Source organism: Hyla sarda, chromosome 7 (genome assembly GCF_029499605.1).
Source record: "Hyla sarda isolate aHylSar1 chromosome 7, aHylSar1.hap1, whole genome shotgun sequence".
Taxonomy (NCBI): Eukaryota; Metazoa; Chordata; class Amphibia; order Anura; family Hylidae; genus Hyla; species Hyla sarda.
This window is the reverse complement of record NC_079195.1, coordinates 52,845,151-52,862,350: the sequence shown is the minus strand read 5'-3', so window position 1 is coordinate 52,862,350 and position 17,200 is coordinate 52,845,151. Positions and strand designations below refer to the sequence as shown.

The 17,200-nt window shown below is 42.4% G+C and overlaps 1 protein-coding gene and 1 long non-coding RNA gene across 2 annotated transcripts in view; one reads left to right on the top strand and one right to left on the bottom strand.

Moving 5' to 3' along the window:
- Positions 1-11,032, bottom strand: part of LOC130281608 (uncharacterized) — a 58,073-nt gene extending 47,041 nt beyond the window's left edge. The window contains exon 1 of the long non-coding RNA XR_008846053.1: positions 10,903-11,032. This is a non-coding gene — a long non-coding RNA (uncharacterized LOC130281608). The remainder of the gene's footprint in view (positions 1-10,902) is intronic.
- STK32C (serine/threonine kinase 32C) overlaps positions 1-17,200 on the top strand; it is a 377,838-nt gene that overhangs the window by 205,173 nt on the left and 155,465 nt on the right. The window lies entirely within an intron of this gene.

Below are 17,200 nucleotides of genomic sequence, written 5' to 3'. Positions count from 1 at the left end.
TCTTCACGGGTTGCCTACGCAGATCGTCTCGGATAGAGGCGTCCAATTCGTGTCTAAATTCTGGAGGGCTCTCTGTAAACAACTCAAGATTAAATTAAATTTTTCTTCTGCATATCATCCTCAATCCAATGGACAAGTAGAAAGAGTTAACCAGGTCTTGGGTGATTATTTACGACATTTTGTTTCCTCCCGCCAGGATGACTGGGCAGATCTTCTTCCATGGGCCGAATTCTCGTATAACTTCAGAGTCTCTGAATCTTCCTCCAAATCCCCATTTTTCGTGGTGTACGGCCGTCACCCTCTTCCCCCCCTCCCTACCCCGTTGCCCTCTGGTCTGCCCGCTGTGGATGAAATTTCTCGTGACCTCTCCATCATATGGAGAGAGACCCAAAATTCTCTCTTACAGGCTTCATCACGCATGAAGAAGTTCGCGGATAAGAAAAGAAGAGCTCCTCCCATTTTTTCCCCTGGAGACAAGGTATGGCTCTCCGCTAAATATGTCCGCTTCCGTGTCCCTAGCTACAAGTTGGGACCACGCTATCTTGGTCCTTTCAAAATTTTGTGCCAGATTAATCCTGTCTCTTACAAAGTTCTTCTTCCTCCTTCTCTTCGTATTCCTAATGCCTTTCACGTTTCTCTTCTTAAACCACTTATCATCAACCGTTTCTCTCCCAAATCTGTTCCTCCCACTCCTGTTTCCGGCTCCTCGGACATCTTCTCCGTCAAAGAAATTCTGGCATCCAAAAAGGTCAGAGGGAAAACCTTTTTTTTAGTGGATTGGGAGGGTTGTGGTCCAGAAGAGAGATCCTGGGAACCTGAGGACAATATCCTAGACAAAAGTCTGCTCCTCAGGTTCTCAGGCTCTAAGAAGAGGGGGAGACCCAAGGGGGGGGGTACTGTTACGCCGAGCGCTCCGGGTCCCCACTCCTCCCCGGAGCGCTCGCTACACTCTCCTCACTGCAGCGCTCCGGTCAGATCCACTGACCCGGGGCGCTGCGATACCGCCTCCAGCCGGGATGCGATTCGCGATGCGGGTAGCGCCCGCTCGCGATGCGCACCCCGGCTCCCGTACCTGACTCGCTCCCCGTCGGTCCTGTCCCGGCGCGCGCGGCCCCGCTCCTTAGGGCGCGCGCGCGCCGGGTCTTTGCGATTTAAAGGGCCACTGCGCCGCTGATTGGCGCAGTGGTTCCAATTAGTCTGATCACCTGTGCACTTCCCTATATCACCTCACTTCCCCTGCACTTCCTTGCCGGATCTTGTTGCCATCGTGCCAGTGAAAGCGTTTCCTTGTGTGTTCCTAGCCTGTGTTCCAGACCTCCTGCCGTTGCCCCTGACTACGATCCTTGCTGCCTGCCCCGACCTTCTGCTACGTCCGACCTTGCTTCTGTCTACTCCCTTGTACCGCGCCTATCTTCAGCAGCCAGAGAGGTGAGCCGTTGCTAGTGGATACGACCTGGTCACTACCGCCGCAGCAAGACCATCCCGCTTTGCGGCGGGCTCTGGTGAAAACCAGTAGTGACTTAGAACCGGTCCACTAGCACGGTCCTCGCCATCCCTCTCTGGCACAGAGGATCCACCTCCTGCCAGCCGGCATCGTGACAGTGTTTGAATGGCACAGCCTGGAGTTGGCAGCAGCATGAGCAGACACCAGGGCTTCACAATCCCTAAGAATAAAATATGAATTTTGAAATTTAAATTGAAGATTTAGGGTAGCTAGTGCTACCATAAAAATGTTTTAGACCAAGGCCCAGCAGCATCAGTAAACCATATATTGGCTGAATGACGCAGCCTGGAGGTGGCTGAAGCATGAGGAGACCATATAGTGTCTGAATGATACAGCCTGGAGTTGGCAGCAGCATGAGGAGACACTAGGGCTTCACAATCCCTAAGATTAAAAGATGAATTTTTAAATTGAAATTGAAGATTTAGGGTAGCTAATGCTACCATAAAAGATTTTTAGGCCCAGACCCAGCAGCATCAGTAAACCATATATTGCCTTAATGACACAGCCTGGAGTTGGCTGAAGCATGAGGAGACCATATAGTGTCTGAATGGCACAGCCTGGAGTTGGCAGCAGCATGAGTAGACACTAGGGCTTCACAATCCCTAGAATTAAAAGTTGAATTCTGAAATTTAAACTGAAGATTTTGGGTAGCTAGTGCTGCCATAACAAACATTTTATTCCCAGGCCCAGCAGCATTAGTAAACCATTTATTGCCTTAATGGCAGAGCCTGGAGTTGGCTGAAGCATGAGGAGACCATATAGTGTCTGAATGGCACAGCCTGGAGTTGGCAGCAGCATGAGTAGACACCAGGGCTTCACAATCCCTAAGAATAAAATATGAATTTTGAAATTTAAATTGAAGATTTAGGGTAGCTAGTGCTACCATAAAAATGTTTTAGACCCAGGCCCAGCAGCATCAGTAAACCATATGTTGGCTCAATGACACAGCCTGGAGGTGGCTGAAGCATGAGGAGACCATATAGTGTCTGAATGGCACAGCCTGGAGTTGGCAGCAGCATGAGGAGACACTAGGGCTTCACAATCCCTAAGATTAAAAGACAAATTTTGAAATTTAAATTTAAGATTTAGGGTAGCTAATGCTACCATGAAAGATTTTTAGGCCCAGACCCAGCAGCATCAGTAAACCATATATTGCCTGAATGACACAGCCTTGAGTTGGCTGAAGCATGAGGAGACCATATAGTGTCTGAATGGCACAGCCTGGAGTTGGCAGCAGCATGATAGACACTAGGGCTTCACAATCCCTAAAATTAAAAGATGAATTCTGAAATTTTAACTGAAGATTTTGGGTAGCCAGTGCTGCCATAACAAACATTTTATTCCCAGACCCAGGCCCAGCAGCATCAGTAAACCATTTATTGCCTTAATGACAGAGCCTGGAGTTGGCTGAAGCATAAGGAGACCATATAGTGTCTGCATGGCACAGCCTGGAGTTGGCAGCAGCATGAGTAGACACCAGAGCTTGACAATCCCTAAGATTAAAAGATGAATTCTGAAATTGAACCTGAAGATTTTGGGTAGCTAGTGTTACCATAACAACATTTTTATTCCCAGATCCATGCCCAGCAGCAGCAGTAAACCATATATTGCCTGAATGACACAGCCTGGAGTTGGCTGAAGCATGAGGAGACCATATAGTGTCTAAATGGCACAGCCAGGAGTTGGTAGAAGCATGAGGAGACCATTGAAATTTATTATTTTGAAATTGAAATTTAAGATTTTGAAATAGAAATTAAGGATTTTGAAATTGAAATTTCATTACTACAATTCTCTTAAAACAGTATTTGTCTAGAACAGCAGCAGGTGTGTACTATTGACTGTCCTTTCGCAGGATATAGACCCTTGACCATGTGGTATGCACTTATGAGGGCAGAAAAATGCGCTACAGTACACTTAAAAATGTATCTGAGTACACCACCAGCCGGTAAGTTCTTTTGTCTGGACTTTCACAGTATCTAGGCCCTTTACAGATTAACAAGTTTAAAATAGTACACTACTTAGATGTAGGTATGTGGTATGCACTTATGAGGGCAGAAAAATGCGGTGCAGAACCTTTAAAAAAGCGTATTTTAGTAAAACACTAGCTGGTGATTACTTTGACCTGGACTTTTACAGTTTCTAGGCGCTTGAGAGATTAACAGGTAAAAAAATAGTACACTACTTAGATGTAGATATGTGGTATGCACTTATGAGCGCAGAAAATGCAGTACAGTATGCTTAATTAACACATTGGAGTAAAACACCAACCGGTGATTACTTTTGGCTGTCCTTCCACAGTATGTAGGCCCTTGACAGATTAACGGGTACAAAATATTACACCACTTAGATGTAGGTATGTGGTATGCACTTATGAGGGCAGAAAAATGCGCTTAATAAACGTATTGGAGTAAAACACCAGCCAGTGATTACTTTTGGCTGTTCTTTCACAGTATGTAGGCCCTTGACAGATTAACAGGCACAAAATAATACACTACTTAGATGTACGTATGTGGTATGCACTTATGAGGGCAGAAAAATGCGGTACAGTACGCTTAAAAAAAACATTTTTGCACAACACCAGCAGTACACAACAGTGCTTCAGCACAAAAAAGCTGTGTACTAAACGCAAAATTGCACTCTGTCACAGACTATTAGGAATGGACTGCTGGTTATTATACCGTCTACAGACTAGTATAACCAGCAGATGAGTTGTTGTAGAACAAAGACACAGAAATGTATGAGGCAACACACAGCTATCTGCCCCTCTCTGTAATACAGTGCTGAAGAAAGTAACTGGGAGGTTAATGGCTCCAGTAAAAATCCTATTCAGTGAAAAAAAACACTGCTCTCTGTCCACCAGAACATTGATGTGACTAGGAGGTGAAGCCCTGCTGGAATGGGCTTTTCTGTGTAACACACACACAGCGATGTCCATCCTATCTGTATGCAGTGTCTTGTAATGAAGTGAGGAGCCAGAATTATGGCTGCCGATTATATAGGGCTGTGACATCACAGGGGTGACTGGCTGCTGATAGGCTGCATCCTGCATGTGATTCAGGGTCATCCCGCCTACTTCCCTTCCCGCCTTCCCAGCGTTCCTTGCCCCATGTACTGACATGGGGATCCGCCATTGTAGATGCCCTAAAGCCTGTACTGCAGTAAACAGAGTTTAATGAAGCGATTTGCGTGGTAGAATCGCAGCAATATTAGCATGCGTTGCAAATCGAATATTTCCTGAAAATCGTAACGAATTCGGGTTTGGCAGCTTCGATTCGCTCATCTGTATCGATAATGAAACCTAGGCTGCCTCGGAGTGAAAGAGTCCATTAAATATGAAGATGTATTAAGGGTAGTGTCTGTGCCATGATGAGAATATCATCCAAGCAAATGATTAGACGAACACCACGAGTTTTCAGTATTGCCAATACAGGCTTGAGAAGTTTTGTAAAGCACCATGGGGCTTGTGACAGGTCAAATGGTAGGCAAGTGAATTGCCACTTCTTTTCCTTCCATAAAAATTGAAGGTAAGGTTGAGAGTCCTGATGCATAGGCACCGTCAGGTAGGCGTCTTTGAGATCTATCTTTTCCAACCAATCATTTACCAAAAGAAGATGAACAGGTGAATGCCCTCTATTTTGAAATGATGGGATTATATAAAATTGTTGACGGTTTTCAAGTTTATTACTGGTCTGAATTTTCTGTCTTTCTTTTTCACTAGAAAAAGATTGCTCAGATATCCTGGAGCTTGAGGAGGCAACAGTACAATTGCGCCTTTGGAACAGAGTTCCCTGATTTCCTTGTCTATGAGATTCTGATCTTGAGACTATATCAGGTTATGTACGAATTATATCTGGAAACCTAATACTGTGTTTAGATTCCAGACATCGGGAGCAATAATACAAATTTTGGATAAAATGAGCTATCCTTCCTCCCAGTGAAATTATAGAAAAATGTATGCTCTGTGAACTTACCTGTTGGAGGTCTGGATCTAGTGTATCCTCTATGGCCTCTTGCTCTTGAGTGTCTTCCCGTTTATGATCAACCTCCTCCCTAGCGGAGGGTATGGGATGCGTTATGGAAGCATCCTCATTACCGTTTGTAGGAAAAACCTGAATAGTATCCTGGTCCTCTATCTTTTTAGATTTCTTGTGGTGTTTTAAAATAGGATCGGTAGTAAAGTGCCTTTTATGGGATGCTTTCCCTAATTTTTTGAACCCAACAGCCATCTTTGAGGTAGAGTCCTCTGCGGAAAAAAATTGATCTGATGGAGTACAGGGACCAGCTTTAGGAAACTTAGGAGGATTAGAGCGGGACATAGCTAGGGCAACAAATTTAGCTATTACATCCGTTATAGAGGACATGGCAGTCCTTAGAGCTGACTGAACAGATTTGTTGACTGATTGGTCCACTAAGGACAGGATAAGAGATTCATCAATTACATCAAATTGTGAATCCTCATTAGATATGGTAAAATGGTAAATCACTGTATCAATGGACTTCAAGTCCCAGGTGGGTGCTCAGCTTCAACAGGTTCAAACTCCAAACCTTCCAACGTAAAATCCAAAGAAGGAAGCGGCACTCCAAGTAGCAAAAAGCAGTGTGTTTATTCACCCATCAAGTCAATGCAACGTTTCAGCCTCACAATGAGGCTTGGGAAAGGCCTCATTGTGAGGCTGAAACGTCGCATTGACTTGATGGCTGAATAAACACACTGCTTTTTGCAACTTGGAGTGCTGCTTCCTTCTTTGGATTATATATCAATTGTAGTAGAAAAAAAAAAATATGTATATATACATATATATATATATATATATATATATATATATATATATATATATATTTGTGTGTGTGTGTGTGTGTGAGAGAGAGTAGTTAATAATGATAATATGGGCACGGGGTGAGAGAAAACTGAAAGAGAAGAAAATATATAGAAATTAGTATGTGGTAAAAGAATACCAAAATCAGTCACTTGATGGCAGCATAGGCTAAGTAACAGGAAAATAGATGGAAAATCACATGAATAAAAGATAAATTGGTATAATGGACGACTGTGACTGGAATATATTGAGCGAGTGGTATTGCAGCCAGCTGACAGGACCGCCGAGCGAGCTGTGAGGAGAAAGAAATTCGTACCTCGCTGATCACCAGCAGTGCGCGAAATATCGCGAGACCCGGCAACCACCAAGACTAGCGATATATGCGGTACCCGAGACCTGAGAGACACAGGACTAGAGGAAAGAAACTGCAAGAAGGAAGTAGGGTGAGAGGATACCTACCTAATTAGGAAAATAACAAAAAAACAGGGAATGAAGACACAGTGAATATGACTAGTATGAACAATGGAACACATATATGTAAATGCAAACTGGTTATAAAGAATAGTGATTATGGAAGGAAGTATAGTCTTAAAATAAGATTATATGGGGAAAATAAGAAGAAAATAATAATAATATATATATAAGGTTTTAATATAATATATATGACAGAAAAACGTTTAACAGCACTTACCTTGATGCAGAGCAGCAAAGAAGAAGTGCTTTACCAGGGTACACCTTATATTACCTGTGTTGACCATTGATTGGCTAATGTTCATGCCTAATTTGCATAACAATTTTTTCTCAAAAATATATTGTTAACCCTTGCTCCTATGTTTTATCAGTAAAGAAGAGTTAGCATAATGGAGCCTCCTTGTCTTGTCATAAAATCAGTGATTACCTGAATGTGTGGTAGAGATAACGCAGGTGGAAGGAGTGTCTGAAGTGAGAGTGAGCACATTTTTTTTTTATAAAACGCACTAAAACCGCAGAGTATATTAGTGCTTATTTATAACAATGTAACCCACAGCCAGCTAATATATATATGTATATATATATTGTGGGGAGTACGAGAGTACAGCGAATGCTCAACAATTTATCAAAAGTGCATGTTGTGCATATAACTCAAATAGCCATAAAGGTTTTATTGTGTTCTACTCTAAGGCTCACCACAGCAATTACTGCAACAGTAACATAGGACATTAGCAAATAGTGGAAATGAATGGCTGGACTATAAAGTGTAAAGTATGAGTAAGAAACCGCTCTAAAAACGCAAGATCAACATTTAAAAATTGGACCAGAATATACATGTCGCTGTGGCTGAATACAGGGTACATACTGTGACAAATATTCACACACTAAATGAAAGAAACAAAAAAGACAGCAGGGAGCGCCCCTCATGAAGACCGCTACATTATAATGAAGCAGTAATAATATTAGGCTCCTTACCCTTAGGTGTTGCGCTCAGAGAACAACACCTACAGTAACATTGGTAAAGTCAAGGTATGGGGCAGCTGCCACAGGGAAGTGCCAGGGATGACACCGTCAGTCCAGTATATTGATGAAAATCAAAAGGGTATGAAAACTTGCTTCCCTAGATGAAGGCGCTTGCTCCAGGAAAGGTACTGAACAATTTTTATTTTATGTTGGCAACGCATTTCGATGCCAGACGAAGATCCTAGTTCAAGATTGAAAGGCGTTGCCAACATAAAATAAAAATTGTTCAGTACCTCTCCTGGAGGAAGCGCCTTCATCTAGGGAAGCAAGTTTTCATACCCTTCAAATATTCACACACTGCATGAGGAATACTAACCGTTCTACTAAAAGGGAACTGAAATGGATAAAGGAAATAAAAAACACAGTGTGTGAATAGCAACGTACTCTTTCAAGGAACAATATGTGTCTGGCATTGAAGAAAGTGTGAATCGTGAACCATAAGTCTGAAGTGTGCTGGATAGTTTAGATTGCACCAACTAACTGTATTTGTATTCTAGCAATAACACATTTGGTGGGCTTTGTTCATGTAAATTACCGTATTTTTCGCCCTATAGGACGCACCGGCGTATAAGACGCACCCAATTTTTAGGGGCAAAATCTAAAAAAATAAAGATTTTGAACCCAATAGTGGTCTTCAACCTGCGGACCTCCAGATGTTGCAAAACTACAACTCCCAGCATGCCCGGACAGCCGTTGGCTGTCCGGGCATGCTGGGAGTTGTAGTTTTGCAACATCTGGAGGTCCGCAGATTGAAGACCACTGCAGGAGATGGTAATACTCACGTGTCCCCGCCGCTCCGGACCCGTCACCGCTGCCCTGGATGTCGCTCCATCGCTGTCGCCGTGTCCCCGTCGCTCTGGAACGTCTCTGCTGCCGGCCGGGTATCCGCGCTCTTCGTCGCCGCCATCACGTCGTTACGCACGCCGACGCACGTACGCGACGACGTGATGACGAGGAAGGAGAGCGCCGGCCATACAGCGGATCCCTGAACGGAGAAGCACTAACCCGGCTATTCAGTCAGGCTGTTCGGGACCGCCGCGGTGAAATCGCGGCGGTCCCGAACAGCCTGACTGAACAGCCGGGTTAGTGTTACTTTCCCTTCAGACGCGGCGGTCAGCTTTGATCGCAGCGTCTGAAGGGTTAATACAGGGCATCACCGCGATCGGTGATGTCCTGTATTAGCCGCGGGTCCCGGCCGTTGATGGCCGCAGGGACCGCCGCGATAGGCGTGTATTCGCCGTATAAGATGCACCGACTTTTCCCCCCCAGTTTTGGGGAAGAAAAAGTGCGTCTTATACGGCCAAAAAAAACGGTACAATAAGGACAATTTTTGGCGTTAAACTATGGAACTCTAACAGTGGAACTGTGTTATCTGCGCAAGAACGATTAATAATCACAGTGATATAATAAAAGCATAATAAGGAGAAAACCTTGGTGCAGAACGTACACTGGTGTCGGTCGAAGTGTTTATATATTTTAGACAAATGTCACTATTTTTTAATTAAGGACAAAAATAAAAGTGAAGTTTTATAGGTTCCCATTATTTTTTTTTTTCATTTTTTCTACTAACTTGGGAGACCTAACTCTGTTGGAGGGGTGTGTACCACGTCATTGCTGTGTCTATATATATATATATAGTAAATTTGAGTAGCCGTATTAGTCCAGTGATGCAGATGCAAATCATAAAATGTTGCAGTATCTTGTAACATAAAATGTTACAAGATACTGCAACATTTTATGATTTGCATCCATATATATATATATATATATATATATATATATATGGTCATCGTATTAGAGACAATGGGGGAGATTTATTAAAACCTGTCCAGAGGAAAAATTACCCTGTTGCCCATAGCAACTAATCAGTTCGCTTCTTTTATTTTTAACAAGGTCTCTGCAAAATGAAAGAAGCAATCTGATTGGTTGCTATGGGCAACTGGGCAATTTTACCTTTGCACCGGTTTGGATAAATCTCCCCCAATGGTCCTTTCACAATCGGTTCTTACCTGTATGGAAATTAGACAGGCGACGGCACAAAATTTTCTGTGGATCAATTTCAGCGCAAATTTACACAAGAATGAGAACATTGAGTGATCTGAGCAACTTAAAGTGAAGCATGGTCATAGAAGTTAGACTAATGGGGGACATGATTTTTCTAAAAAACGCCAACCTTGTGTGGTTTTCCTGTGCAAACTCATTGGGGGGCATTTACAAAGAGTGGAGTGAATTCTTAACTGTTTTGGAGCACAAAAGTTGCGGTGATAGTTGTGGACTTGCACCAAGTTTATCAAACGGGACACAGACTTTGATGCATTTTCTGATTCAACTTCTAAAAAAGTCGCAGATTTTCTTTGAATGTGCGACTTTTGTGTGAAAAGTCGCATAAACCCTGACTCAGAAGTCGCACAGAAAATGTAGGGCAGGGCTGAATTGACCTGAGAAATAATCTATTTCTGGGATCGTGCGACAATTTGTTTTGTGACATTTGCACTTAGTAAATCAGTGACCACTGCACAAAGTGCTCTAAATGGGTAAAAATCATGGAAGCCTTTTTAAAGCAATTGTCGAACAAAAAGTTACACAGAGTATATAGAGAATTCTGTGATCAAGGAAAGGTGATCCTGTGCACTTACTTGTCATCACTTTTATGCTATCTGAACCATAAGCCATCAGGACAGTCCCTGGTGGTCTCTCCCTATCCCCGTCAGCCTGGATTGATAGATCTCTCCCTATACCCAATCGGGGAGAGATCTATCAATCATGGCTGGTGGGGTGGGGAGAAGCTGCTGGGGTCTGCCTTCATGAATTGTGGTTCAGGCAGAATGAAAGATGACAGGTTCTACTTGGAAATAAAAAAATATATCAGAGGAGGGTGTCAAGAATGAAGAACAAAAGCGGTACAGAATTAAGTCATCATCTCGGAGCGTTGGCTAGACGAAGTGTGCTTGCCACACGAAACGGACACCGTCCCGTGGAGGCGCCCCCCCCCCCCCCCCCCCGCATCTGATACCTTTGTACCTGCCGAACATGTTCTAAGTAAAGTGAGACTGGCATCAGTGGTGATTGCGACTTTCTGTCACTTACTCTTACATAGACTGTGCTATAGATGAACTAGGAACTGTTTCGCAACGGCCACGCCTGGAGATACACAGTTGGGGAGATTTATCACAACCTGTGCAGAGGAAGAGTGGTGCAGTTGCCCATAGCAACCAATCAGAGTCTTTAGAGGCCTGTGGAAAATGAAAGAAGCAATCTGATTGGTTGCTATGGGCAATTGCACCACTCTTCCTCTGCACAGGTTTGGATAAATCTCCCCCAGTGAGTCCACACACGCGCACATGTGAGTAGGGAATCGTGCGTCTGATTTGAAGTGGTTGTTCTTTTGTGCGCCAATATACGAATCCTCCTGGAATATCAAAGTATGTTAAGAATATTTTGTAGATTTAAGGTAATACTTGTTTTATCAGAACAACCCACGTCCTTTCTGATTACATACTGTATTTACTATCCTGAAAACCGATGTGTCTTATGAAAGCAATGCCTATTTTATAGTGTTTTTTTTTACCTTTCTCCACTCCCACATACCTCTCCAGAGCAGGGCTTCCATAGTGGAGACACACACACAAAAAGAAAACATTTCCGCTCACGAGTATACATATTGCGCAGGCTTACGAATCTATTTCTATACCTGTGTGGGTTGAGATTAAATAATTGGTTCTTGTTATGCTGACAGTGCTAAATCTGTGTAAGTTACTGAAGTTAACTGCTTATTACATGGTGCAAAGTGTCCTCTTATCTGCGCCTCTTAAGTCACTGACAGGTTATAGAAGTCTGTATTTATGTATTCTTTCTCTGATCACGATACTGTGCATAGAATAAGACAGTCCAACCAACACTCTGATTAAAGGGGTACGCCGGTGAAAACCTTTTTTCTTTTAAATCAATTGGTGGCAGAAAGTTAAACATATTTGTAAATTACTTCTATTAAAAAAATCTTAATCCTTCCAGTACTTATTAGCTGCTGAATGCTACAGAGGAAATTCATTTCTTTTTGGAACACTGATGACATCACGAGCACAGTGCTCTCTGCTGACATCTCTGTCCATTTTTGCAGCAATGCATGGTGGCTCAGTGGTTAGCCCTGCTGCCTTGCAGTACTGGGGACTTGGGTTCAAATCCCACTAAGGGCAACAATAAATAAAGCGTTGTTGTTATTATTATAATAAAGTCAGCAGAGAGAACTGTGCTCGTGATGTCATCAGAGAGCATTCCAAAAAGAAAATAATTTCCTCTGTAGCATTCAGCAGCTAATAAGTACAGGAAGGATTAATATTTTTTAATAGAAGTAATTTACAAATATGTTTAACTTTCTGCCACCAGTTGATTTAAAAGAAAAAAGGTTTTCACCGGAGTACCCCTTTAAGACACATTTTACATGCGCCTACTAGGGCTGAATTTCCCTGGCCCGATCGGAAATCCCAGTATCATAGGGATCTACAGTATGATGCTGTGAATTATGTAACCCTGCAGTTGTGCCAGGACACTTGCCCGTAATATGGGCACAAAAATAAGCAAGTGTGAGACAGAGTTATTCATACTGTCTTAAAGAGGTACTCCGCTGCAGGCCATTATCGTGATGTCATGGCCATGCCCCCTCGTGAAATCACACCACACCCCCTCCATTCATGTCTATGGGAGAGGGCGTGTCGGCCGACATGCCCCCTCCTTTAGACATGAATGGAGGGGGCATAGCGTGATGTCACGAGGGGGTATAGTCGTGATGTCACGACCACTGCCGCAGGAACCCAGCATTTGTTTAGAACACCGGGTGCTGTGGGAGATTGCGGTGGGCCCCAGCAGCAGGACCCCCATGATCAGACATCTTATCTCCTATCCTTTCAATAGGAGATAAGATGTCTAGCAGAGGACTACCCCTTTAAAAGGGTACTCTGCTGGAAAAAAAATTTTTTAAATCAACTGGTGCCAGAAAGTTAAACAGATTTGTAAATGACTTTTATTAAAGGAAAACTGTCACTGGGTTATAGTGTGGGTGAACTGGAATCCAATGAGGGGTCACTTACTTTTCTTCCTCCAATTTCCGATGAGTTATGTGTCAGTAAAGTTCTGTTGTTCGGCCCCTGCATCGCGCTTCCAGGCGGGGCCCCTGCCGGCTGTCATCCTCTGACGCGACCTAAGCCAGCCCCCTTACAAAGCATAATTATTGCCTTCAACTTCATGTCCTAGTGACGTGGAGTCTCATGCCCCGTGAGCGCAGCACTTTGTCTGCAGAGCGCATGCAAACCTTTCACCCTCTCGCTGAAGCCCACTTCTCTCGACTTCCGGGTGTAGCGAGGAACCGGCACATGCGCAGTAACAATGGCCAGAGCTCTTGCCATTGTTAATGCGCATGCGCCGATGCCTCGCTACTTTACCGCCGCATAACTCAGCGGCAATTGGAGGAAGAAAAGTAAGTGATCCTCATTGGATTCCTGTTCACCCATACAATAACCCAGTGTATTGGGTTTAGTGTGGGTGAACTTGATTCCTTAAAAAAAAAAGCTTAATTCCAGTACTTATCAGCTGCTGTATGCTCCAGAGGAAGCTATTTTCTTTTTGAATTACCTTTCTGTCTGACCACAGTGGTCTCTACTGACACCTCTGTCCATTTTAGGAACTGTCCAGAGTAGAACAAATCCCTATTACAAAACTCTCTTGCTCTGGACTTTTGCTGACATGGACAGAGGTATAAACAGAGAGCACTGTGGTCAGACAGAAAAGAAATTCAAGAAAAGAAAATAATTTCCTCTGTAGTATACAGCAGCTGATTAGTACTGGAAGGATTAATATTTTTTAATATAAATAATTTACAAAACTATCTGGCACTTCCAGTGGAGTACCCCTTTAAAGTGAATATGTCATCAGAAGATGACCAATTGTGTAAACTACATTTTCATATGAAACATACTTTTGAAGAGTTTTTGGTGTTTTTTTTGCTTTTTTTTTTCTAATTTTTCATTTTACTATCTATATTCTAAAATAATCCTAAAATCTTGCAGTTTTCACTCTGTCCCGTACATTTTATAATAAGCTTAGACTGCCTGTCCTGTACAGATCACTTCCCAGCAGTGTCCTCCTTATCCCAGACATGAGCATGGTAAAAGGTGACACCAGTAGAGAGATACCAGAGGTAATGACCAGGCTCTTTTTTTTTTTATTTGACATGTGTCTTTAGAACACTTTTTCTGAGCGGAGCGATTCTGAGATCGTTTTTTCGTGACATATTGTACTTTATATAAGTTGTGCATTTTTGATGACACATGTGACATTTTTTGTGAAAAAAAAAATATTGTGAAAATCTGTAAAATTTCTGGCAGTTATTTTTCATAAATTTTTTATGGTGTTCACTGTGCGGTAATAGTGATGTCACATTTATTCTGTGGGCCGGTATGATTATGGCGATACCCATATTATATAGCTTTTTATGTACTTTTTCCTTTTCTGAGCAAAATTAAAAATTTTTACCCTTTTTTGTGTTATTTTCCGACAGCCGTAACTTTTTTATTTTTTGTCATTGAGTGAGGTCTTTTTATTAGTATCATTTTTTTGATACCTGCTACCTTTTTTTATTCCGCTATTTGTACCGAAATTGCCAATTTTGCACTTTTCTGTTGTTTTTTTTATAACATTCACTGTGTGGGATAATTTACATTATAGCTTTATAGTACATTACGGACATGGCAATACCTAGTAAGTACATGATTTGTGTTTGTTTGTTTTTAATGATAATATAGGGCTTTTATTGGGAAAGGGGCATTTGTTTTCTTTTTCTACACTCTATATTTTTATTGAAGAACCTTTTATTATTTAATTTTTCCCTTTTTACAGGTTATACTATGCTGCAATACATTAGTATAACCTGATGAGCACCCTCCCCCAGTAAACAGCATAGATGCCGTGATAAGAATAGGGTCTAGGCCAGTCTATTGTCACCAAGGTCCATGGAATTGCTCTAACCTATATCTCTAAATGCTGCTAATAATGTACAAGAAATAAAATTAAAAAAAATCAGAAAGTAAAAAGTAAAGTTCCTTTCACACTATATGTTGTTTCGTTCCAAAGACCCATTACAATGTCCCGTTAAGAAAACCCTTAAAAACGCCAGTTAAAAAAATCCCATTGTAGTCTATAGGATTTTTTGATTATCCGTTATCACCTGTTATAGCCCGTTATGAATAACGGATGTTATTTGTGATGGGAGAAAACATTTTACATGTACTAGTTTTTCTCCTGTCACAAATAACGTCAGTTATTCATAAAGGGCTATAATAGGTGATAACGGATAATCAAAAAATCCCATAGACTTGAATGGGATTTTTTAACGGACGTTTTTAAAGGGGTACTCCACTGGAAAACATATTTTTTTTTTTTTTTATAAACCGGTGCCAGAAAGTTGAACAGATTTGTAAATTACTTCTGTTAAAAAATCTTAACCCTTCCAGTACTTATCAGCTGTTGTATGGTACAGAAGAAGTTCTTTTCTTTTTGAATTTCCTTTCTGTCTGACCACAGTGCTCTCTGCTGACACCTCTGTCCATGTCAGGAACTGTCCAGAGCAGGAGAGGTTTTCTATGGGAATTTGCTCCTACTCTGGACAGTTCCTAAAATGGACAGAGGTGTCAGCAGAGTGCACTGTGGTCAGACAGAAAGGAAATCCAAAAAGAAAAGAACTTCCTGTGGATCATAACAGCAGCTGATAAGTAATTTACAAATCTGTTTAACTTTCTGGCACCAGTTGATTTAAAAAAAAAAAATTTCCCCCGGAGTACCCCTTTAAAGGTTTTCTTAATGGGACATTGTAAAGGGTCTTTAAAATGGAGATACAAATAGTGTGAAAGGAGCCCTAATCAGAAAAAAAGAATATTTCAGTATTTGGCTCCAAACATAAAAAAAAAAAATCTAAATAATGAAATATATATATATATATATATATAGCTAATGCATTCACTTTAAATGTAGACAGTTAAGAATTAGACTAGATGCGCCAAACTTATCCCAGTGGCTCAACTTTAAACTCTTTTCTGCAATGTTATGCCAACATTTAGGGAAGAATAAGGTGTGTCTGCCTTGTGCTAAGCAATTCCACAGGCAGAGGAGCAGATAGGGAATGAATATAGCAGCTCTGTAGACTTGCTCTGTGAAGAGACAGTCTACAGTATTATGCAATGTTCTGCAGTAGCTCTTGGTGGGGGAGTGCTGTGGGAATGAAGTAGGTGAGGTGGGAGGACTGGAGAGGCAATTCATTCTTGGAATTGTACAACTGAGTATTTGCTCAACTAGTAAGCACAGTGATTATCTGACATTGGAAGAGACCCACAGAATGGTGGCTTCAGAACTGGAGCAGACAGGTAAGCAATCCTTTATTCTTCTCATATTGTTTTACCCCTTTAATTCCCAATGACGGTGCCCTCTTTTCTTAGTGCACAGGAATAGTGGTGTATTTGTGGTACAGTAACCCCCCGACATGCGATGGCCCCAACATATGATAAAATCGACATACGATGCTCTCAGAGGCCATCGCATGTCGATGTCAGCATCGACATACGATGCTTTTATATGTCGGGGCCATCGCATTAACTGCTATCCGACAGCGCAAAATGCTTAAGCTGCTGTCGGATAGCAGTTTAAGCATCCCTGGCAGGTTCGCTTACCTATTCCCGCTGCTCCGGGTCCACTTTGCGATCCTCCGTTGTCTTCCGCATCTTGTCCAGGGTCCGGGCCTCGCTTTCCGGCGTCGTTATTACGTCACTACGCACGCCGCGCCGGCGCAGCAGCGTAATAACGTCACCAGAAAGCGAGGCCCGGACCCTGCAGAAGATGCGGAAGAAGCCGGAGGATCGGGAAGAAGACACCGGAGCAGCGGGACAGCATCGGGAGCCCCTGGGACAGCATCGGGAGCGGTGAGGACCTGGTCCGGAGCGGCGGGGACAGGTGAGTACAGCTTCCTATACTTTACATTGCACGGATCCCTCAACATACGATGGATTCGACAAACGATGGGTCGTTTGGAACGAATTACCATCGTATGTTGAGGGACCACTGAATTCATTTTTAAGATGGTACCTGAAAAATGAAAAAATGAGATCTAATTGGTTGCTATGGTCAACTATTACTTTGCACCAGTTATAGTAAATCTCCCCCATAATCTTTAGAATAGCATATTTGACAAAAATCCCGATTTTCGCGCAAAAGCTCTATGAACTTTGTTTTCTACGCAGCATGAATTTATCCACATGGAGCATGCTGGGCTGATGGATACGGCAGAGATTCTGAGTGGAAAAGTGATGATATTTTCTTGTAAATAAGTAAATATGTTGCACTCAAT